Here is a 22,598-nt window from a genome sequence, read left to right as displayed (position 1 = left end):
GGAGTGTTAAAATGCATTTTGAGATACTGGATTGCAGTCGCTCCTAATCACTCGAGTGCAGAGTATCTTGGGAGTGATGCACATTAACTGCAGACCCTCCACACTCACTTGTTTCCACAAGGAATCCATCCCACTACAGGGCTACCAAAATGAAGCTTTCTTTTCACAAGATAATTGAAGGATCACTTGTATCCCAGAGTGCTTGGTTGTCTAGTACCTAAGCAAATGCACATTAAAAGCCAGGCTGTCCTTCAGACCACTCAATTTTGATAACGTGAGCCCACTAAAAGACATTTAACTTTAGAGCAAGGCTGCAATTAAAATCAATACCCACTCTCGGTGGGAGAGACAGAAGCAATTATATTGCATTGTCCCAGCCAGACTATCCGATGACCCTTGGTCTAGCTGGCCCCAAATGAGGAATCTGACTACAAAATGAATCCAGAGGATTTCGATGAATAATGGAAGGCACAAAAAAGGTCCTGGAAAATGCCTGCAGACGCACAATCCCATGCCTATGACTCATGTCTGTGCACCACTTCATTTTCCATTGTTTCACATATTTTGCTAGCAAGCAAACATTCATGATTGCCACAGATAACCCATGGTCTTCAGAAAAATTGAATTCAGACTCCGAAGCAGTGATGTGTCAAACTGTGAAACAAAATTTGTCTGCCAGCTGAGAGGCCGCCCAGACCTTTTGCAGTGGCAAACTGATTCTTATCTACCGCATAAAAGGTCTGCTGTCTTATTATTCATACAGCAAGGGGTGCTGAAACAAAGTAACAATTCATTAATGTAGAAGAAACATCTAGATGAAAACGAGTTCCCAACCAGATTGCTCCCGGCCTCTATTTGTTCCATAAAAATAGGTTTTACTGTGCCAAACTGTTATACAATGCCGATGTGGCAGGGATAAAAGCTAAACAGTTTGCTTTGAAGTATTCTACCATCCTATTAATGCATTCTAGTCCCATAATACTGCAAGCTATGATAATTCAAGTCCCTGGCTGTTTCACAGGACATGGAAATCAATGTGCTATTATTTTGATGCATTTGTTTTGCATACACATCATGCCGTTAAAAATATTGTCCCGAGTAACAGGTAGCCACAGAATAGTGGTACCTTTACTGTGTCCCGTGTTCTCCATATCACAGCGTTTTATTTGTAAACATATTGCAGACCTTTAAAATTTGTAATCACACATCAATGATCATAAATAAACTGGGCAATACATTTGCCAACATTTACTCAGTGACCATTCGCTAGGAGAAAAAGAAAATGTCTAAGGACTGCAGTGTGTCCAGATCACACTGCCTCTTGGTGACAAGGCTGGTTTTCTGTTCCCACAATCAGATCACCTGCAGTGTTGCAGAAGGGAGCAGGATCTGAATACACCGAGATGTTTAGAAGAAAAATGTCTCTCCTGGCAAAATAAACTGTTTATTTACTGTTCTGTAAACTTTAAATTCTACATATAGTAAATCATTCATTCCTGGGTCTTGCTAAAATGGTATATAATGCAGGAAAAATCAAGATCATGCCAGCATGTTACCCCCATGAGCTACACGGTCTAGCATTGCAACCTGCAAAGTTGTATTGCTCTGCCAGTGTACACCTGCATCTGCGAACTGATCGAGTCAAAAATATTTTTAAGAACATAAGTCTTTTAGCCCATCCATGTTTGTAATTGTTCACGTTCACGCGGCTTTTGAAGGACCACGATGAATCGGTGGCAACAAAATCGCTTGGCTATACCCACCACACTCTGTTCTTAATCTGTCCCTCCATTGCCAAATGTTTGTTTTCAAATCATGCATCTGGCTTTTAATAAAACTACTTTACTGATGGAGGGTGCTAAACGAAGCAACTGAAGGAATCCATCGCAGTCTCACTATTAGAGAGAGAGAGAGAGAGTCATATTTCATTTTCATTACCATGTGTGAGGAATGACCCACTGTAGTGAAATGTTATACTGGTATACAGTGTAGCTTCCTTATGCAGAAGGGATTTTAACCTACTCTCTTATCCTGGTGCTTCTTTTGATCCTGCAGCTGCCTGTTGTTTTCCCCCTAGGGGCTTGCCCGTCAGTCATACAGAAAGTGTAAAACGAAACAAACTGACAAGCTATTGCCATCTCATATTGGCACATCAAAGCTTTGCTTGTGACACTGACCAAACCTAAATATAGTAAAAAATGTCCTTCAAAGTTTAGTGTGTGATTACCTTCATATAAAGGGTGACAGTTACAATTTGGAGAGGATGTGATCAAGGGTGACCTTCAGTTGGATATAGTGCAGTAGGTGTTGATTTTCAGATAGTTGGGAACCACAACTGTAGGTGAAGCGATTAAATATGGGGCTTAAAGTATTTGCCACAAATGCAATTCGTTCAAGGATGCTGAGATCATAGAGAACGACAATGCCACGATCACAGCTGCATCAACAGGAGGCTGCTGAAGGATCAGGCCAGGGTGGACTAGCCTGAAAAGAACAAAAGTATCCCTAAAGGGATTACTGTTAACACAGGCTCTGCAGAAACACGCACCCTTCGACCACTCTGCTCTGTGTCACTGGCAGCTGTTCCTCCAGGCTGAGCAAATATTTTCACAGTTCAGGAGTTTATTAAGATTGAAACAGAGATTTATTCCAAAAGGCCAATACTGCAAAACAATTGGGCACTTTATAATTTAAGAATGAGCCTTGGCAGAAACACTTAGATACATGGTACTTTTCAGATGTGTATCCATTTCAGATTTTAACCGTGAAGGTCATTTTCAGTGTCATAAAGGTTAAACACAGTGTTTGAGATGGATTTGTATAAATGGGACTAGACCTTTCAGAAACAAAATAGTGTGCCATTGTTGACAGATGATTTTACTAATGAACATTTTTACTTGCATTTTTTGTTCAGATGAAAATCTCACAAGGTTCCTTGGATCATGTTGTAATTTGTCAGCAGTCAGCAGAAATCCATTAAATACCTTTCAAAACAATATGCATTTAGTGCAATTCTTACAGTAATAATTGTTATACACCGTAGCTTTTGTTAATGATTCTTAGTTTTTTATTATTATTATTTTCCATGTTATATGTCCTGTATGCAGTACCAATACATAATCATCTTTAAAAAAACAAAAAAAGTTTCCATGTATTGCTGAATTACAAGGGAGAGGCATAAAAAAATAATGAATTTCTCTCCCTAACTTCAAAGAGAATAAAAGCACAGCTAACACAGCTATTGCTGAATGTCGCTGTTGAGTGAAAACCAAAACTGACAAGCAGGACTAAACACTGAACCAAAAGCAGAATCTACAAAGACATCAAATCATGAGCACTACGCAGGCATGGCTGAACGGAATGGAATTTAATAAAAAGGAAGCAACACAGGGTTGAAGGTCCGTACTGGAACACTTTTCACATCATCCAAACTCTCCGACTTGAACTGTGGCCTTTTATACGACCATAGTTGAAATGTTTGCTACTGAATTTATTTAGTTTAGATAGATTAACAGGAAAATTATATTTTTTTGGTAAATAGATCAAACTAGAAGGTTACAATTACACATATTTACTTAAATGACTTGTAGCTAAAATAAATGTTGCATAAACTCCATGCACATCCTTTCATTATATCTAGGTCTCAAATGTGCAGTTTTGAAAGAAACACGTGTTTTAGAAAACATGTACTTGACATCATGATATCTGACAGTTCACTAGAGCCCCTTTGACACAGACCAGTTCAGCTCAAATCTGGCATGTTGGGCTGTGCGAGTTGCGTATACCGGCAGAAAGCCAGCATACTTCAGGACGGCTCTGAAGCATCTTGCGAGGCAGTTCAGAGACAGCACAGACCGGTCTTAACAGCCTATGTGAATTGCTCTGCCAGCACTGAAGTGCTATAGTGGGTGTGGACTAAAAGGTAACATCCAATGTGACTGTATACCAGATGTACATATAAAAATACATCCCCCTGTTGACATTCCCTTACCCAAGGCGAGCGTTCACATGAGCATCCTTTATATAAAGCAGACATGTATCACATTCTCTCCCTCTGCTGTTGTCTAACAGCTGTAATCTCTTTCTTTTAATGATACTGTTGTATCGCTGTCCTCGCAATAACATTCTGAAATGACATGTGCCTGAAGCTCCTGCAGTTTGGCATTTACAGGCTGTTATATTGTATAATATGATCATTGAATATTAAAATCAAACAAAAACACAGCCAAATCCACTTCTTCGGCTGAAGACGGTGTCATTTTTTATTTATTTATTCTTGTTGCTGTGGTTTCCGTTGCCATGAGAACGATCTGTTGACCGACAGGTTTGTAAGTTGGCCTCCCATGATCCCTTTGGCTGTGTGAAAGGGTTATGATGGTATTATAACAGCATGTGTGAATGGGAATTTTTGAGACGTCTCCGAGATGGCTCTTTATTTGAGTGTGAAAGTGGCTTAAAGAAATCTCTGCTTGCAAGCCATGCTTTTAGACACAGTCTTGTACATCCTGGGTCATTACACCTGGAAAGAGAAATTGTCCCCACACCTTCAGGGTCTTCTTTCCTGTCAGTACTCAACCAGCTGCTTCCCCAAAGGACTGACATGCTCTGACTTCAAGACACTGCTGCAGTGAAATGAGCAATGAAGTAAAACAGACTTCTTGGAAAGCAAGGCAAACAAGGACCTTTCTTTCACCTAGTGTAGCACCAGTTGTCATGTTTAAAAGTAAGCTTTGGAATTATTTTATTAGCTACAATAACTTTTTTTTTGTAGCAGGACTTTAATGGTTTGAGTAGCTTTTAATTAAATATAACAACAAATTTGTTATTGTTAGTTAAATGGGATATAATACCCTTCTTACCCTACCTGAATAATTAAAAAGCTCAATGTGTTGAACTTTTGCTTATTATTCCAATTTGCAGTAATATAGGTTACCCATTGTGCGATCAATCCCCACCCGAAACCTGGAATGAATGTAGATTGTCAGGCTTGTTCTCCCATCAAGTGATCACCTTCCTCGTATGATTGTGAATTGTAGCGTGGAGTTTCATTCCTCGCTTCAGCATGGTACCAATGAACGAAGCATTGGTGCAAAGCTCTAGTGCTACTTTACTGTTAGTGAGTCATTAAAATGCTTCTCTCTAGAATGAACCCTCAAGTGTACAAATACTTGAACTGTTATCTGATATTTCACAGTTTCGCCGGGTCTATATATGGAATAGATCACTTTGGCAACTACAAAAAAAAGGTACAAAAAATACCATTCTTTTCTGATCACAGCATTTTAAAATAGTTTCTGATGAGGAGACCCGTCTAACTTGTAAATGTCACCTAGATTTATGTTAACAGAAAACTTAAGCTGAAGCTCAGGCCCACCGCCAGCGTCCCAAAAAACATACAGAAAGTTCTTGTTTACTACACTGGTCTATTAAAGCCTGTTACTATGATACATAGGACTCTATGGATAAGACCCTTACACTTGAATTTAATCAATATGCTGATAGAGTCCAGCAACAAAGTAATCAGACAAACTAAACTCAATTTCAATAAATGCACAGTAAATTAAGCCACCTTAATAAAAATAAACTGACCTGCTCACAGAAGCATCTCATTTTAAGCAGCCTCCAGATAGTTGTCCACGGCCTCCCCCTTTTGCCTGTGTTGCAGCTTCTCCCAGTCTGCTGCCTATTCCAGTTTCACAATGGTTCGGGACCTCAACTAACATTTCATGTGCTTTAAATACTTGAGTATTTGTCTGTTTTAGTCGGTTTAGATTTATTGTTTTTTTTTATTTTTTTATTAGGTCTGCACAGAAAACGTCCAGCTTCAGCTTTTCACTTCTTAGGATGCATTTTTGTAGGTTTAAGTTATGGTACGCATGCCAAGTGCTTGCGTATGCCTAGCAGCACAAGCACCAGCACCTTTCATCAACAAACCATTTCTATAAACCTGAAAAGAAAACTGCCCTAGACATCTGAACACCCAAACTAAGTGTGAAGCCCTACTGAGGGCTGTCAGAAGCAATCTTGTCATAGCTTTTGATTTATGTTACCATATTAAAATTAAGGGATGATAATATGAACCGTCGATGCGCAACGAAGCGTGCAATGAGCTCACAAAAATGCTGCCGGCTTAGTATTGAGACTGCCAACGCTTTTTCATTGTACAAAAAAATGTGGTTTTCGGTTTTGATTCGGTTTCATCTTTTGTCGGAATCATTCAGTTTAGAATTTTATGCAAAAAAAAGGTTTTTGTTGCATCCCTAACTCCTGTAAGGAAGTCTTGCCTAAAATTCCAAGACAGGGTGTCTTCATGTTTGAACAAATTCCATTTTTGGAATTGAATTCAAACCTGTGCTGCTCAGAATTTCATACAGTTGTGTAATCCACTACATTTAAAACTAACCTAGTGTAACCACGAACAAGCAACCCCTTCAGATTTCCCTTGACAACTAAACAAAAAACACATAATGAACAGTTATAACAGCACGTAACCTTCCCACAGCATATAGCAATGATCCTGAAATGAACAGTTCATCCTCAGAGCCGGACAGCAATTAAACAGGCTTTCTTGAGCACCTTTGCTCTCACACTTCAGAGCAGCCATTATAAACTGCAGCAGAACACAGTGTTCACCCTTATAAAAGGTTATCACAGTCAATCTTTTTTACCATGCTTTATTACACTTTGCTATGCTTATGGTAAACGTGTATAAGGGCAGAAACATACTGTTGATGTACTATTGTATCATCAGGACTGTTGTGTCTATACTCTGTTTCTACAGCTACAGTACTTACAGTACATTATGGGCATCAAACAGCAAAATAGAAATCTGGACAGAAGAAACAATTCAAGCTTGTTTAATCTGATTGTCTTTAATACGTGGTTGGTATGGATGAATTACTAAAGGGAATTCAGCCTAGGTCAGATCAAAGCACAGTATCTAATTTGGGTATCTTGGATGTCTATCTGCATCACTCCAATCTCCCCAGGGCACCCCACTGCTTTCTTGTAGGCTGATGGGATTTGATATTCTCTGGTTAAAAAGTAATGAGTTGTTCTTATTTAGTATAAAAGTGTTTATATAAACTGGTACACCAGTGTGCCATTAACCTATCCCCTACAATGACCTTGATTGGTTTACATTGGAAGTCCACACGGAAGCTAGGCACTTGTTAAACTGAATGTTGGAGATTCACGCTGGTGAATCACTTTCACAATCCGAGTGACTTTTTGTGCTATTAAATAAGGTCGGTGTTGATTAAATCAATTAAGTTTTACGTGGGAAAAAAATAGGTGTGTGGCAGTAAAGGGGTTAACACAGTATGAGAATAATTACTGTACAAGTACCATGAATGATTGCGAACCTCATTAAAAGGGACAGTAACTAAAAAACAAAAAACAAATTCCCTCCAAGACATTTCCCATAGTAAAAGCATAGTGAAGTATATAAAGCATAGTGAAAGCATGGCAAAGCATGGGTAAGCATTGTAAAGCCCAGGGAGGTGGTAAAGCATATTAAAAGCCATGGTAAACTATGGTAAATGTATAGTATAACCAATGGAAAAGCATGGTAAAACTGCAAAATGAATGTGCAAATTTACCATGTTAAACTTTTAATATGGTTGCTCTTTAAGAGCATGAAACAGATCACTCTAGAAGGAGCTAGAAAATGAACAGAACTGACCACACCTGACCTGGTGCAAGTACAGAATGAGTGGTCTGGTGACACACAGAGATAAGCCAGCAACTAAGGTTTGCACAAAAAGGGGTGTAGAGACTCTATAAAATAAGAGACACTTGGCGAAGGCCAGGTTTATAAGGCTTTGTTTGCTTGACAGCTGAATGAGTTCTCACATCTTGTTCCCAGCAGTCTCAGAATGCTAATGTGACCCTAATTTCTCAGCCAAGACCACACAGCAAGTTGATTGCTTTGATTAAATTAACATTCCATTCCTTTTTAGTACAAGGCCAGACTGCCTCCCAATCATTGGCTCTAACCACTAGGCCAGACAGTCTTCCAGGCCACAGCTCTAACCCCCTAGGCCACAATGCTTCCCAGTCCTCAGCTCTAACCACTAAGCCACACTGCCTCCCAGCCATCAGCTGTAAGTGCAAGGCCACACTGCTCCCAGTCCCTTGCTACACTATTTGCCATTGGATTAACTTAATTTAGCAAATGTGACTGTGTTTCACACTAAAGCTTTGTTTGTCAACACACTGTATTAACTGGGTTTCTGGGGAAGGCTACAGTTGAAGCTCATTTCCAGGAAATCAACAATTTGCACACGTGGAACATCAGCCACAGTTCAGATCCATGTCTGCCTTGAATAAAAGGAACCACTTTATGCCAAGGATAGTATCCTGTAGTTTCATAACAAATGTGTAGGCCTATTCATTATTTCAAACAACGCCAACATGCAAACACAAACATAAAAAATACACGAAAGGTGAACCCATCCCAAAAGTCAATGCAGCCTGTGCACCTTACCCACCCCCCTAAAAAGAACCCAATACACTCATGAATAAGGCTGTAAGAAAACCGCAGGCAGTGAATTTGTTGCGGAAACCGCAACTTTTAACAGAGACCACAATTTTTTATAGTTGCCGCAACTTTTAATGTGACTACAATATTTCTATTTATTATATGTAATTTTGTTGCAAAATAATGCTGAAAAATAAACTGAAACAGAAAAGGAAACGTCACTCTCACATTGTCTTTTGCTAGTGGTGGATTGGTATGCCTCGTCATCCTCTCCAGCCAATCAGTGATCTTCTTTTCCGTTGCTAACCATAGAAGACCGTGGGCCGTGATGCAAGTACTGTACGTACTGTTACATTTTGTGACTGAAGGTTTGCGCCGAAAGCACAACTTTAATATACAGAGGCCACAACTTCTTGATAAAAAATAAAAAATCACGATTTTATTACAGCCTTACTCATGAACTTTATTCGTTCATGTAGAATTTATGGATGACTACCAATAGCTCAAAAATATATCATGCAAAGGAAACCAACGTATACATGACATCTGAAATAAATAACACACATTATACTGTAGAAGAATATCTTCTCTTTCTTTAATAGTCAATGTGATGGGGTAGGCTATTATTTATTTAGCGTATCATGGCATGAAATTATACTTTTGTTTTTCAGCTAATTAAAAGATATTTGAATATTTGTTTACATTGTGAAGGAATATTCAAAAGCCCATGTTTGTTCCTGATGAACTCTAAATTGTTTCTTACATACAACACGTATCCATTTCAGTCAGCAATGACAACCATCAAGTACAGCAGTAGTGTCAAATAACCTCAGGAATGACTACACTTGGAAAAGGCTTTTGACTTGTGATTACTAATGCTAGACATGAGTAGATATCCCACTGGAAACAGGAGCCGCTACTGGAATAATTATGAATCAGTTTGGGGGCATTGGGCAATGCTGATTTATTACACATTCATGTTAACCATTTTCAGGTTTGAAACACTGCCAGTATGTTGTAGGAATAAAGCCAAATACATATTTCAGAGCCTTTATTCATTAATATCTTAGGTCTTGAAGAAAATCTACACACATATCAAAATGCTGGTGCCCCATTTGTGATAAGGATTTGAGTAAACCATAAACCGAGCACCAAGGCAGAGTACGACAGCCTTATTTTGAAGTTTGCCTGAGAAGAAACTGCAGGAAAGCCTCCAGTGAGTTCTTTAAAAGTTTGTTTATTGAAACTCAGGTACTGGAGCCAGAATAATGTTTAACTTGGTTTGAGGAAAGCTGTCCTTTGAAGAGGGTGATGCAAACCTCTAAAGGTTTTTCCTGATCAAACATGTTAAAAAAATACAAAAATATCTTGTGTGGCCTGCAGAAATGTTAGGCTGCTAATTTCATGCATTGTGCCACCAGCAGGACATTACATGCTTCGGAATTTATTAAAAAGATAAAATTAGTGGTCAGCTCCTTCCAAACTAGAAAGAAAATCCCTTGGCAAACACTAGTTGCAGGGCAGGGAATCAGAGCACATACTGTAACAGAACAAAAAGTACAATAAACTATACTTAAAGCTACCTTTCTGAGTGCCGCTGAATACAGCAGTTTACCAACCACCTTTAAAATGTGGACTGAAATTATAATTTTGGGGTATTTTTGACATTCATAAAAAAAAAAAAAAATTAATATTTGAGCTCATTAGAATGATAACACAACCCTATAAAGGCACAGCCTTACACAGACAAAGCTCTAGAACCCCAGAGTTACCAACACCAAACACCCCACTTTCAACTGGAAGTATGCAATCACTCAAACATGTGTGCAATGCAACCAGGTGAACGTTCCTATAAGCAGTGTGCTGGTCACACACACACCCCCCACACACACACCCACACACCCCAAGCCAAAAGAGGCTGAATCAAGCTGTACAAATGCATTTTGTTTATAAACAAGTTTTCCTGGATGTTTAAATCTGTGTTTTTGCTACATTTTTATGATTTCAATGGTAACTTAAATGTATTTTTTACCCCCCATTTACAGTACTGTTTTAAAGACTTTAGAACCATAACAGGAGTATTGCATTACTGTGCTGCATCCTTGTATTACTGCCAGATTGAGGGTGTAGATAGCAGGTTTACACATTTATTAAAACCACTGAAAACTAATTTTCCGAGTTACGCACACTTCAGATTTAAGAACAACCTCCATTCCCAAGGGGTTCGTAACTGTGAGGTTAACTGTATAATACCGCCGCATAGAGGAAGGCAGAGTAGACTGCAATTATACTATCAACACATCAGGCTGGAGGAAATTGTTTACCCACAGTACAGTACAGTACAGTACAGGTAATGCTTTTTTTTTTTCAAAGGTGTTCATGCTGCCTTTTTCTACCCAAATCCAGTACTACAGGAAGTGGTTATATTGTGCTGAGTGAGCGTGCATTATTCACTTCCCCATCAGCAGGTCCTGGCTGAGCGGAAAGGATAACCCCTACCCGGTGTTCCTGAGCACACCAGGTGCTGCTGGGGACGAATGCGTCACCCTCGTTTCCCTTTTAGGCAGCATAGCAGGAAACACATGGAGGTTTCCAAATAGATGTCTACTACACCAATTTAGGCAGCAGAGGAAACAGGATTTCTCACTGTTCGCTGCAATTGACAATCAAAAGAAAAAATAAACATCTTGTAGTCAGATTGGAAGGTCTGTGGGGGGATCTTTTATTGCTACTTCCTTTCCAGAATAGCCTACAGCTTAGTTACAGTTGCTTCAATTATACTTGAACATTATTCTGGCCGACCAAAATTGTTTGTAGGGCTTGGGCATTTGTTGCCCATATAATACCACTCTACTTCCCTAATTTAATAGCTTGGCATCCCTGAAATTGCTAATTGTCTGCATTAGAAGTGTCCAATCTATGGTTGGATTTAGAAATCTTAAACATAATATTGTCAGAACTGCATGTCAAAAAGTTTTCAACATACTACAGTACTTTGTTGGAACTCTGTGTTTCCAATAACTAGGCTATGTGCTGGGGGCTGACACACATTTCACAGGATCTCCCAACTGTCCTACAGAGGTGCTGTTTGCAGGCTTCTTAGGAACTTCACTATTCAGGACATTTTGAATTTGTTTGCAGCTTTTTTCCTGGGTGTTTGACATTTCATCAATAGCCAAATTTAGAGAATTGTTCAGGAACCACCTGGAACTTCCTCATGGACTGCATTTTGGAACAACTGACCTAAAGCACAAGAATTGCAATTGATAGCCTTAGGCCCGATACTATACTTAACTTTAAAAGTAAGATGTTCAGATTAGAGAACACAATAAAAAAAACACAGGAAAACTGTCAGGCACACAAAAGCCCCAAGGCACAGGCAAAGCCTCAACTGTACTTTATTAGAAGATTACATCTGCTTATCAGAATTTTCACAAGCAAAGGGCAAGAGTTCAGTTTCCTTTTAATGTGCAAACCAGCAGACCTGCCAACTAAGCAATAAGCAGCCTAACAAAAGATCTGATTACCCGGTCAGTCAACTGCATTCCCAGTGTGCTTTAGCACAGCTCTCTCACTGCATTAGGAGCATTTTAAAATGACCTAACCCTGAAGAGAACTGGCATGACTCCACCTGGGGGAAGACGTGATTTAAAAAGTTACCCAAGTTTGCTTTGAGAAAGTGAAGTCAACTCAAAGTGACCCACTGTCAGGCAGACACCTGAGGATTTGTAAGGACGAATAATAATAAATAATAATAATAAACTATTAGGTCAGACTATTTTACAGGACTCAACATGGCAAGTTTACTTTGTGTGAGCCATTTAGCTGTTTTACAGTATACATTTTATATAGCATGTTATGTCAAAACTGCTGCCTACTGGAAGTATTTGTGAACAGGATGGTACATTTGAATTTACTGCCAAATAAAACAAGCACCTCGCCACAGTTGTGAATTCAAAATTAGAGCTATCTGTTACATGAAAAATTAACAGGTTTGCATATACCCCTGGGGGTACTTCTAAGGGATAAAGGGGGTATGCAGGACGACTCAGAAATGCACAAATCAAAATGAAAGTGAAAGAAAATAATGATCTTGAATTTTGTATTGATTTTTAAACGGTACTATATATTATTGCTAAACCACTGTGCATAAATAAATGTATTTTTTTAGTATTTTTTTTTTTAAGCAGCTCAAAGGTTACAGTGTGACTATAGTTTCAAAATGATCATCCACCTGTACGCATGTGTGATTTTGATTGTGTGTATTTCCACTCATATTAGGGTGGGGGTGAGGCGGGCGTCTGGCGATTCTGCCTATGGAGAGCTTCAAGTCATCGTATAATTTAATACTAATCGGTGAAACACAATCTTTCTAATTGTTTTTTTTTTTAATAAGAACACATTTTCCAGTAAACAAATGATAAATCACAATCCTTTGACGCTTTCTGTTTTATCTATGAGGCGTGGCTGCACCTAAGTAACAGTGATAGTGGCTGGTTGAACTTCTCTGTGTTTGGTACATTCAGATCATCATGTGTATCATTTTGAGAGTCAGAAATTGATAAATTTCTTACTTACAAAAGAAAAAAAGAAGAAAGAAAACACAAGAGAGTCTACAGAAAGTGCAAAGCCATGGAAATTTGAACTATTAAGTGAAGTTGAATTTCAACATTAAACATTTAATATGCTCTTCAGTATTAAAATTAGCCCATGTTCAGTATTCATTTTTTAACTCATATGTATTTAGTATCTTTCACTTCTGTGAACTGTTGCTTTATTAAAATAAACAATATGAAATGTACTGGCCCAGTTAATTACTGTTTTGTGAAACCAAAAATCCTCGGCTCTACATCTGTAATTACAGTCACTGAACCCAAACAATGTAATTGGCAATAATTAAAACACTTACTATAGATTAGTAGCAAACAACTATGACAAGACTGATTCACAGAACATGTTAAGGGGCTACTGGCTCAAATGTACTGGCACTTTCCATCCCCGTGAAAAAATATTCACAGTGCTGAATTGCAGAAAAATTCTGTCCTCTGAATTTAGATAAATTCCCTGCAAATTACTCCTGGCTCTTGCGAGTCAGTAAACTGACAAGATCAGAAACATACTTTTAATTATGGCATGGCTCTATTGGCCATGAAGGATTTTAAATAGATTAAACATGGACAGCTCTGATATCTACAGTAGCTAACGTTAAGCTGTTAATCTTTAAATGACAGTGGTATACTGTATCTGCCACCGAACAGACTGAATAGTCAATGTGTTCAATGCCAAAAATATATATATTTAATATTTCAAACTCCCCATCTAATCACAATCAGATGATCATCACATATTATATGTGTTCTTTTCAAACAAACAAAACTAAAATCAAGGACATACACCTATTTTATCCTCAGGACTGGCCATTTGGTTTTGAATGAAAGATCTGTAAAATTAAATTGCTTTGCAATAAAAGTCTTATTTCCCATCCAAAACATTGTCTAAAAAAAACACCTTTTGACGCTTTTGGCAATACAAATAATATATCAGCTTTTGAGAACATTCAGTATTGTACAACTATCTACCATCATGTAATTGAATAAAATCCAGTAATCCAGACTTACAGGCACTGCTGCTACAGTATACCATTCCAGGTACTAGTTTAGATTAAAAGTGTTGTCTCTCTTTCCAGGAGTGTAACCTGTTTTGCCTGAGAGCAGCCAGGGCAGTGTTTGTAGTAAAAAAACTTTGTCAAGGCTTGCTTGCCATTCCATCAGCTCTTTTCAATTGGGTTTCCATTCAGCACAGATCACCCCCAAGCTAACAATGAACATGTACTTAAAAAAATGTTTCTGCAAATTATCAAAATAAGGGGGCTCCCGAGTGGTGCATCCAGTAAAGGCACTCCGCGTGGCGTGTAGGATGCGCACTACAGCCTGGAGGTCGCCAGTTCAGGTCCAGGTATTCCGTTGCCGGCCGTGGATGGGAGTTCCCAGGGGGCGGCGCACAACTGGCTGAGTGCTGCCCGGGGTGGTGAGGGCTTAGGTCAGCCAGGGTGTCCTCGGCTCACCACGCGCCAGTGACTCCTGTAGACTGGCCGGGTGCCTGCGGACCTGCCTGCAAGCGACCCAGAGCTGCGTGGTCCTCCGACGCTGTAGCTCTGAGGTAGCTGCATGGTGGGCCTGCAGAGTGAAAAGAAGTTGACAGCTGAGGACACACGTTTCGGAGGACAGCGTGTGTTCGTCTTCGTCTCTCCCGAGTCAGCGTGGGGGTTGCAGTGGCGAGCCGGGCTTAAAATTGGGCATTTCAATTTGGGGAGAAAATGGGGTAAAAAAATAAATAAATTAGTGATTCCAAATAGAAAAGAAAAAAAAAATGATCATCAAAACAACTAAATTAGAATGCTGCCAATGTACAGTATTTTGAATCTGATAAGCTGTTTATTTTGCATTGAAGTCATGTCTTTTTCTGTTCACTTGCTGAGTGCTAGGAATTCTAAGCATGTTAAAATCAACTACCTAGCCTGCAGCCTTGAAAAGAAAGATAAGTTGCTAAAGATAAATATGCTTATGCTTTAACAGTAGATTGAGACTTGGAACCCTTCTTTTGAGGAAACAACGGAATGCCAAAAAAAAAAGCACATTTCCAATTATTACTTACATTTTTCAATATTATAAATTATATTTTTCAATTACAGAAAATATGTTGTATTCTAAGTCAAGCCCTGCCACCCCAACATCTGCATTTAATTGGAAAATCCACGAGTAAAAATGCTCCTGGTCTCTCTACAGTTCCAACAATCCTCCTGATTGTAATGGTGATCATCAACTCATCCCGATACAGCATCTAGGTGGCTCACCTGGTAAAAGTACAGCCACATGGTATGGAGGGTGAGTCACACAGTAATGGGAGTGCAGGTTTGTGTCCTGGCTGTGTGAAATTGCTGGTCTTCACTGGGGATTTCAAAGGGAGTACTGGCTCCACCATGGTGGAGATCACATTCTGAAATTCTGACAAGGTCAGACAGTGCCCTGAGCTGCACAGGGTTGGATTTATTTTATCAATAAATAACCGAGCCAGACAAAGACTACACTTCTTTTACAGAAGGGTCCAGGAAGATAACACAAAAACAGAGTCAAGCCAGATCCACAACTAAATCCTGAAATGTGTACATTCAGCCAGCAGTATAAATTGACCAACTAATCAATGACAGTTTTCTGAATTATGGTCAGTCGTAAAAAAATCCCTTGGAGTCACTGTGCTTGAATTATCCACAGCTTACTGTAAATCTGTCAAATTCCGGTGGGAAATACCACTGTAGTTTTACGGCTGTGCTTTATAGAATCATGTATCTAAATACACTCAAATATTGTAGAACTAAAAAATAAACTACTGTAGACAAACCTTGATAGTCCAAACTGACCTATACTCCACACCATGCCATCATAATAAAATACAGGCTGGAAACCAAGCTTTATCACCATCATTCTATGATGATAGGTGGGTATGTTAAAGATTACAATCAGAATTACATCACTAATCTGAACAGGGTCTGGCCCCAACTGGTTCAGATTGGCATTTCTCAAATTTGATATAATTCTATATACAGTGTTTTTAATAAGCGTTTTTCTTGTATTTTCATTTTCTCTCTCTTTTAATTGGCCACATCTTTGTTTTGAATGTACTAGCCTATTATAGTCCACTTTACAGTGCTGCTTGTAATTCGTGATAAATATGGCGGCTGTTGACATTAAGCGTCACTGCACACTGGAGCAGGTGATGACATAGGAAGGAGTCTAATATGAAAATACATTTTTTTCCAGTTTAGGGGTTCTGTTGCCACGGTAACATAGAATATATGTCTGTACTGCAGTAAACCTGTTTTAAATGCAGCATACTTTAAACAAGCTGACTGCAAAGTAAAACTTCCTAAACCTTTTTCTTTGCACTCAATAAGCAGTTTAATTCACCCTCTGGGAGTTTGGTGTAATGACTGCTTTCATGGTTGAATAACAGCAGAGTGCATTTGCCAATCTCTGACCCACTAAATAAAGACAGGGAGCCGTTATTAAGGTTCTGTCACAAGAGACGAGAGATACAGACCACTACACAATACTAATCAGAGTGGGGAGAGCCACATGCCAGTCACAAATCTGCCAGAGCTGATGTAAATAGAAGTCACAATGACCAATGACCTAGTTAAGAGAAAACACTGGTGTGGCAGTGCTGAGTGCGCCCAATAGGGGAACTCATTTGTTTGGATTGGATTGATGAGACTGTCGACTGTGACGCTAGAATTAACGGGCTAATTAATTGAACATTAAAAGCATCTCAGTCCACCTAGCATCAGAACGGATTAAAGAAACTAAAATCAGCTTTTTAGGAGAGCCTTTTACAGCAGCTGTTTTTTTTTTTATTTTTGTTTTTTTTTAAATGTGCATTTACAGGCCATTTTCAAAACTGCTGAAACTCTCTCAAATTGTACCGATTCTTGTACAGTAGTTATGAGGACCAAGATTGGGGGGGGGGGGTGTTGAATCAAACCATTTTATTATTCACACATTAAATGTTTACAAAGTAAGAGAAAACAAAAAAAGGGGGCTCAAACACTAGAAAAACTCTAGTAAAATGTCTAAAAACAACAACAGGATTTTGCTAGTCGATGAGTTGGCACCAACTACTCTATGTATATAACTATTGTACAGGCTTCCTTGCTGTCCCACAATGCAATGAGTCAAATCCGTAGCTAAGTAAATACTTGATGCTTAAAAACTTGAAGTCCTGAAAACAATTGTGTTTGTTGTGTTCTCTGCTGCGATTCTTTGACATAGTGTGTTAAAATTAATTTCTATTATTCACCTCAAACATAAACAATCAGCTACATTTTACTTGACAAATTAAATTTCTGAAACTGGATTAAAGATACAAATGAAGGCAACAATCCAATCTTTGAAGCTTTGCACAGGGCACTAGCATTACCCTGTTCACACTTGTATCGGTACGATTCTGGTCAAATTATATTCTAAACCGAAACTACCGATACGATACCCCTTTCTGTCCTAACTCAGTACAAGACCAACACTGTTGCGATATACCTGTCCACAATTAAACTGGTTTATATCGATGCACTTTTAAAGATATTCCATTACACCACTGATTCTCAATGGGGGACCTCCATCACACTGCTTTCAAAGGGTTGTGGGATATAGAGTGCTCCGGAAAAGACTTCTTATTGAGAGTCAAAGGAGCTGTGTCGGATTGAGCTGCTTAGAGCTTATTTTAACAATGTTTCAAAATATAAAAAACTTATGAAGTCTATTTTACTATTGCCCTGGGTGTCCCGACGAAAAATATAACCTTGGTAATGATGTCATACCGTAATCTATATGAAAAATGCACTTTTCTGAACGCAGTACCAGAGATGGCGCGCCTGCAGAAAACAGAGATGAGTGTTTCACACAGTACAGTTTCACTTTGATCATTTACTACTGTAACTTATCTGTAAATAAAATTAAAAAAACACATTAATAAAACAAGCATGACAGAAGTAAAGGCAGCACTGAGAATCGTGGTATTGAACATCTTTGGTGTACTGTAAGCGTGCGCATGCCTCAAACTCACCCATGCCGTTGTCACAACGATCCACCTCTGTCCATACTTAAACTGCTTCGAGTCATATCTCAGCTGTACAGATACAATTATACCGGTGTAGGGCCAGAAAGTGGTACCTCATCAGAATGTGGTACCCGTACCAAAACCTGACCCATGGAACATCAGAAAATGGTATGCTGCCAATGCTGTGATTGACTACTGCACAAATCACTACAAACAAGACAAACTGTAGTTTACCCAGAAAATCTTATATATTTACAATTTTAGATAACCCAATTTGTTGCTTATCAGTTAAAGTCACATAAATTAGTTGAATTGTGAAAAAATGCTATCAAAAAAGAACTTTAAGAGCCAAACTCAGTACATGGTATCCCTTTCAGATGGGCGTTTCCTTCTTTTCTGAGCTAAAATCATTTACGCATGCCCGGGCAAGTGCAGTACACGGTGTACAACTTATTAACACGGTATAAAAAAAAAAATGTGAACAGGTCTGTGTTGACCTCGCTGTATAGAGAGGTGCTGACAGAAAACTGGGACTGGTCTGTATGAATTCCAGCCAAGAGCAGCACCTGTGTTGTGAAAAAGCTGCCAGCCTGTAATGCTTTCATGGTCATGCTCTATCCATCTAGTTAATGATAATCAGTCCGACTACCATTCCACTGAATTACTTAACAAGGAAGGCCAGCAGAGATGTAAGATGTAAGCATCGTGTTTACAAAGTCCACAAAGGTATGTTATAAACAGTCCTGTCACTCCATAGCATTTATTATCCAAATCATTCTGATCCCGAATGTATACCAGTGAATGCACACAGCAACAACAGATGAACACTTCAAGAAGAGACAGAGATGAACACACATACACATTTACCGCGCCAGTTTTCCTTGTGCTTAAGAATGTCTTTGCATTTCATAACTACTGGATTAGCAGTTCTCCAGTAAAAAAAATATTTGCCATACTTATGCACAAATGGATGGATAGGAAATGGTATAGATCCCCCAAATCATAATACTCTCAATAACATGGGCTAAATAACGTACTTCAATTTACTCATAATACTCTCAATAACACAGGCTAAATAATGTACTTCAGTTCCCTCATAATCAGACACTTCCACAGAAATCCAGGTTTGTGGGTTTGCAAAACAGTACGTGATAAAGTTAAACTCAGGAACTTCACTATATCCCCTGGCAGGGTTATGCATCCAGAGAGGAAGATAATTATTGTTTCATAGTCATGTATCACACATGGGTTGAATTCTGTCTGGGAACTAACCTGCATAAACCCAGGAATGCATCAGATATCTAACATACAAGGCACGTTAGACCTAGGACAGCAGCACAGCCAGTTCATTCCTGTTCTTCAGGTTGAAGGGTAGCGCTGGCCATCAGGCTATATAGTATATTGCATTAGAAGTATAGCTCCCCCCCTGAGTCACACAGTCTTATCCAAATGGCACCCGGGTGTTTTTGCCCCCACCCACAAAGTGGTCTCTGTTTCATATTCACCCCTGCTGTATTTTTCAAGATATTGCAATGAACATTAATTTATTAATCTAATACTAATAAATAAATTAATTAATAAGTAAATAAATAACGGTATTCAAGCATGTTTTTAAATACCAATAATATTCAGGTAACGGTAGTTTTTGCCTTCAAGAACCAAATATTTCACCGTCCCATTTGTTCTTCAACAGGTGGCTTCACATACCGAGACTATACAACTAATCAACTCTACAACACCTAGTTAACATTTCCACACCCCGATTAACACTAACATGTTACTTATATCAGGTAGTCCAAAAAGCTTGGCGTAATCAGGGGGAACCATCCCTTTACTAAAAGGCTACTACCGACAGTCCGGGTAGTGTGTCCAGACCCAAAGAAATCAAGTCCCGGTATCATTTTATACATTCGCAGATGAATTAAACTGAAAAGTAATTCCTGGATAACGTTTGACTTCAAATCTTAATTATATAGCTTCCGTTTTCCAAAACAACCATTCCAAATACATACGTACAGTAATACATAAATACATTTTCTACATATAAACGAAAAACCATTGATGTTATAATAAACCATATTATTTTAACGTACAACTCGTGTCACTCGAACATTATGCAAGATTTAACATTCCACAATATATTATTTTCAAACATTTGACTATCTTTAAAAAATCTGTAAACTGATAGTACGGGAGTGTTGAACAGCAGTCATGAAGTAGACTGACTACACATTCAGACAGCGACTCCAGTTCACATTTCATCGCAAACTTTTTACAAACAACAATTTGCAATTTGCAATATATATGACAATCCACAGAGATAAAACAAACTGGACTTTAAATATACAAAACAGAAACACCGTGCCCCTGCAGTCAGACAGCGTAAACTCAGTTCCCAGTGTGCAATGGAAAAAACTTTCCCGTTTGAAAAATACTTATTTTCTTACCTTCCTGGATTATCCGTATCTCCGACACATGTAATCCCGCTAACAGCAACAATCCCGTGGTTCCGTGTATACTGTATAATAATAATGATATGTGTAATAGTTTGAATAACCACCCCAAAACGACGCCTTCCACCCAACAGTCACTGCCTAGAAAACACAAGCACCCGCGGCTCCGCAGTGCTCGCTCTCACCGGGCAAGGGCGGTGACGCGCCTTCCACGAAGGGTGCGCGCTTGAAGATAAAGTACGTACGCAGAATGACTTTAAAAAATAAACAAGCCTAGGGTATCAAAATACATATTTTTATATTTAGCTGGAGAGCATGCTAAATGTTGTTGTCAGACAAAAAACTGCTAAAATAAATGTTGTACTGTAACATATTGAGTAGTTGTACATTTATTTACTGCTGATGCCTTAACATGTACTGAACATAGCTATAGATGCAACACAAAGCCATACAATGAGGGCTATGGATTTGAATGAATCCACTAAAGGTGTATCTCGACATACTATATTAGGATTTAAATATTGTCCTTACAGTTTACTTTTAGGGCACAGCGCAACACAAACCTCTGAACTATAACTTAGGGTTCAGTGTTAGGTTAAAGGTTACTCTGCAGCTGTTGCTGTGTTAGCACTGACTGCTATACCAATTCCAGCAGGCTTATCTTATCATCTATACAACTGTGGATAATAAGGATACAAAGGGGTTGGATACACTGCTCGTAACGGCGGTTTCTTTTGAATGTATCTGCTTATAAAACCATATAAAACTTGGCTTTTATCCAATTTACTTGATAGTTATATAATTTATCAAAATATTGTACCTTTGATTAGACTAGGCGGTCATAATACCTTCAGATCTCAATGGGTACTTAATATAATTGGATTAATTTCTTTAAATTCTTTAACTTGATTTACAGTATGCCCAAAACAATTTACATGCACAAAAAAGTTGTATGTTTTCAAATATTAATGGTATTTTAGGTAATAGGAAATCATCTGAAGAGGGTTTAAAACTGATATTTACAGTGGTATCCTAAACTCTGTACTTATACCACTAGACCATCCTTGCATTAAATCACTGTGGGTGCTGCTAAAGCATGAAGTCATGTGATCGTAGGACTTCAGTTACTCTGCATTTTTGAACATGGGAGGCAATTTAAAATGAAAATCCTACAGTGCTACAGATTTAAAAAAACAAACAAACTATGTAATAGTAAAGGTGCACAAAAAACAACATAAATACAGAAGTATTTAGGGCATTTCGGACATGAGTCTTTCATCAACTAAAATGCTACAGAGTCCAGTGAGTTGTTTGTTTTTAAGAATTAATTTCAAATAAAGCCAAGTGGGGCTTCATGGTAGAATGTTCATCCCAAAAGTTTCTGAAGTTTGAAAATCAGTTTGTGTTCTTTCTGCTTTCTGGTTGGGTGTGTTCCATAGCATTTGTAAATTCCACAGACAGTGACATCATCAATAGACTGTCCATCAGTATTAAATACATGTTGCAGGAACACATGTTTTTTCCTTATGTTCCTTATGTTCATAAACTTGCAAATAATGGTATTCCAACATTTGAAAGTGCAGTGGCAATACCAAGATGTGCCTAAATGTTAAGCCCTGAATACTCAAGTGACATTATCTTTCCCCACCCTTTATTCTAAGCTAGCAGGACTCAATACTGTGAATACAGATACCTGCATATACAATGCAGATGTTGTCCTAGACTAAGCAAGTGATTAAACCACTCTACAGCTGAGCTCCTTTTAAACTCTACAGCTGGCAGGGGTCCTGTCAGGAACTGCCTACACATCGCTAGAGAAAGACTAAGGAAATCATTTTTGGCAAGGAAGCAACGTTTGATCTAATTGTTATTTGTCGAAAAACATTTCACAGGTACAAAAACAGCCAAGTCAGAAAGGGGCAGCCATACGTGGTTTCTACAAAAGAGGCCAAGCTAAGCACTGTAAAGATGGAATGTAAAAGTGTGTAAGTTTTACCAGACACCTCTGACTGAGGCAAACTTGGCTCTTCGTTTTTAATACAGGAACTAGTAGC

The 22,598-nt window shown here is 38.6% G+C and overlaps 1 protein-coding gene across 4 annotated transcripts in view; it reads right to left on the bottom strand.

Moving 5' to 3' along the window:
* Positions 1–20,771, bottom strand: part of LOC117429610 (inactive tyrosine-protein kinase PEAK1-like) — a 73,588-nt gene extending 52,817 nt beyond the window's left edge. For all 4 annotated transcript variants that reach the window (XM_058998456.1, XM_058998457.1, XM_034049327.3 and 1 more), the window contains exon 1: positions 20,539–20,771. The gene's annotated coding sequence lies outside the window, so the exon portion shown is untranslated. The remainder of the gene's footprint in view (positions 1–20,538) is intronic.
* Positions 20,772–22,598: the final 1,827 nt, after the last annotated feature.

This window comes from Acipenser ruthenus, chromosome 24 (assembly GCF_902713425.1).
Source record: "Acipenser ruthenus chromosome 24, fAciRut3.2 maternal haplotype, whole genome shotgun sequence".
Lineage (NCBI taxonomy): Eukaryota > Metazoa > Chordata > Actinopteri > Acipenseriformes > Acipenseridae > Acipenser > Acipenser ruthenus.
Note: the sequence above shows the minus strand (reverse complement) of the source record. Positions and strands in the feature narration are given on the sequence as shown.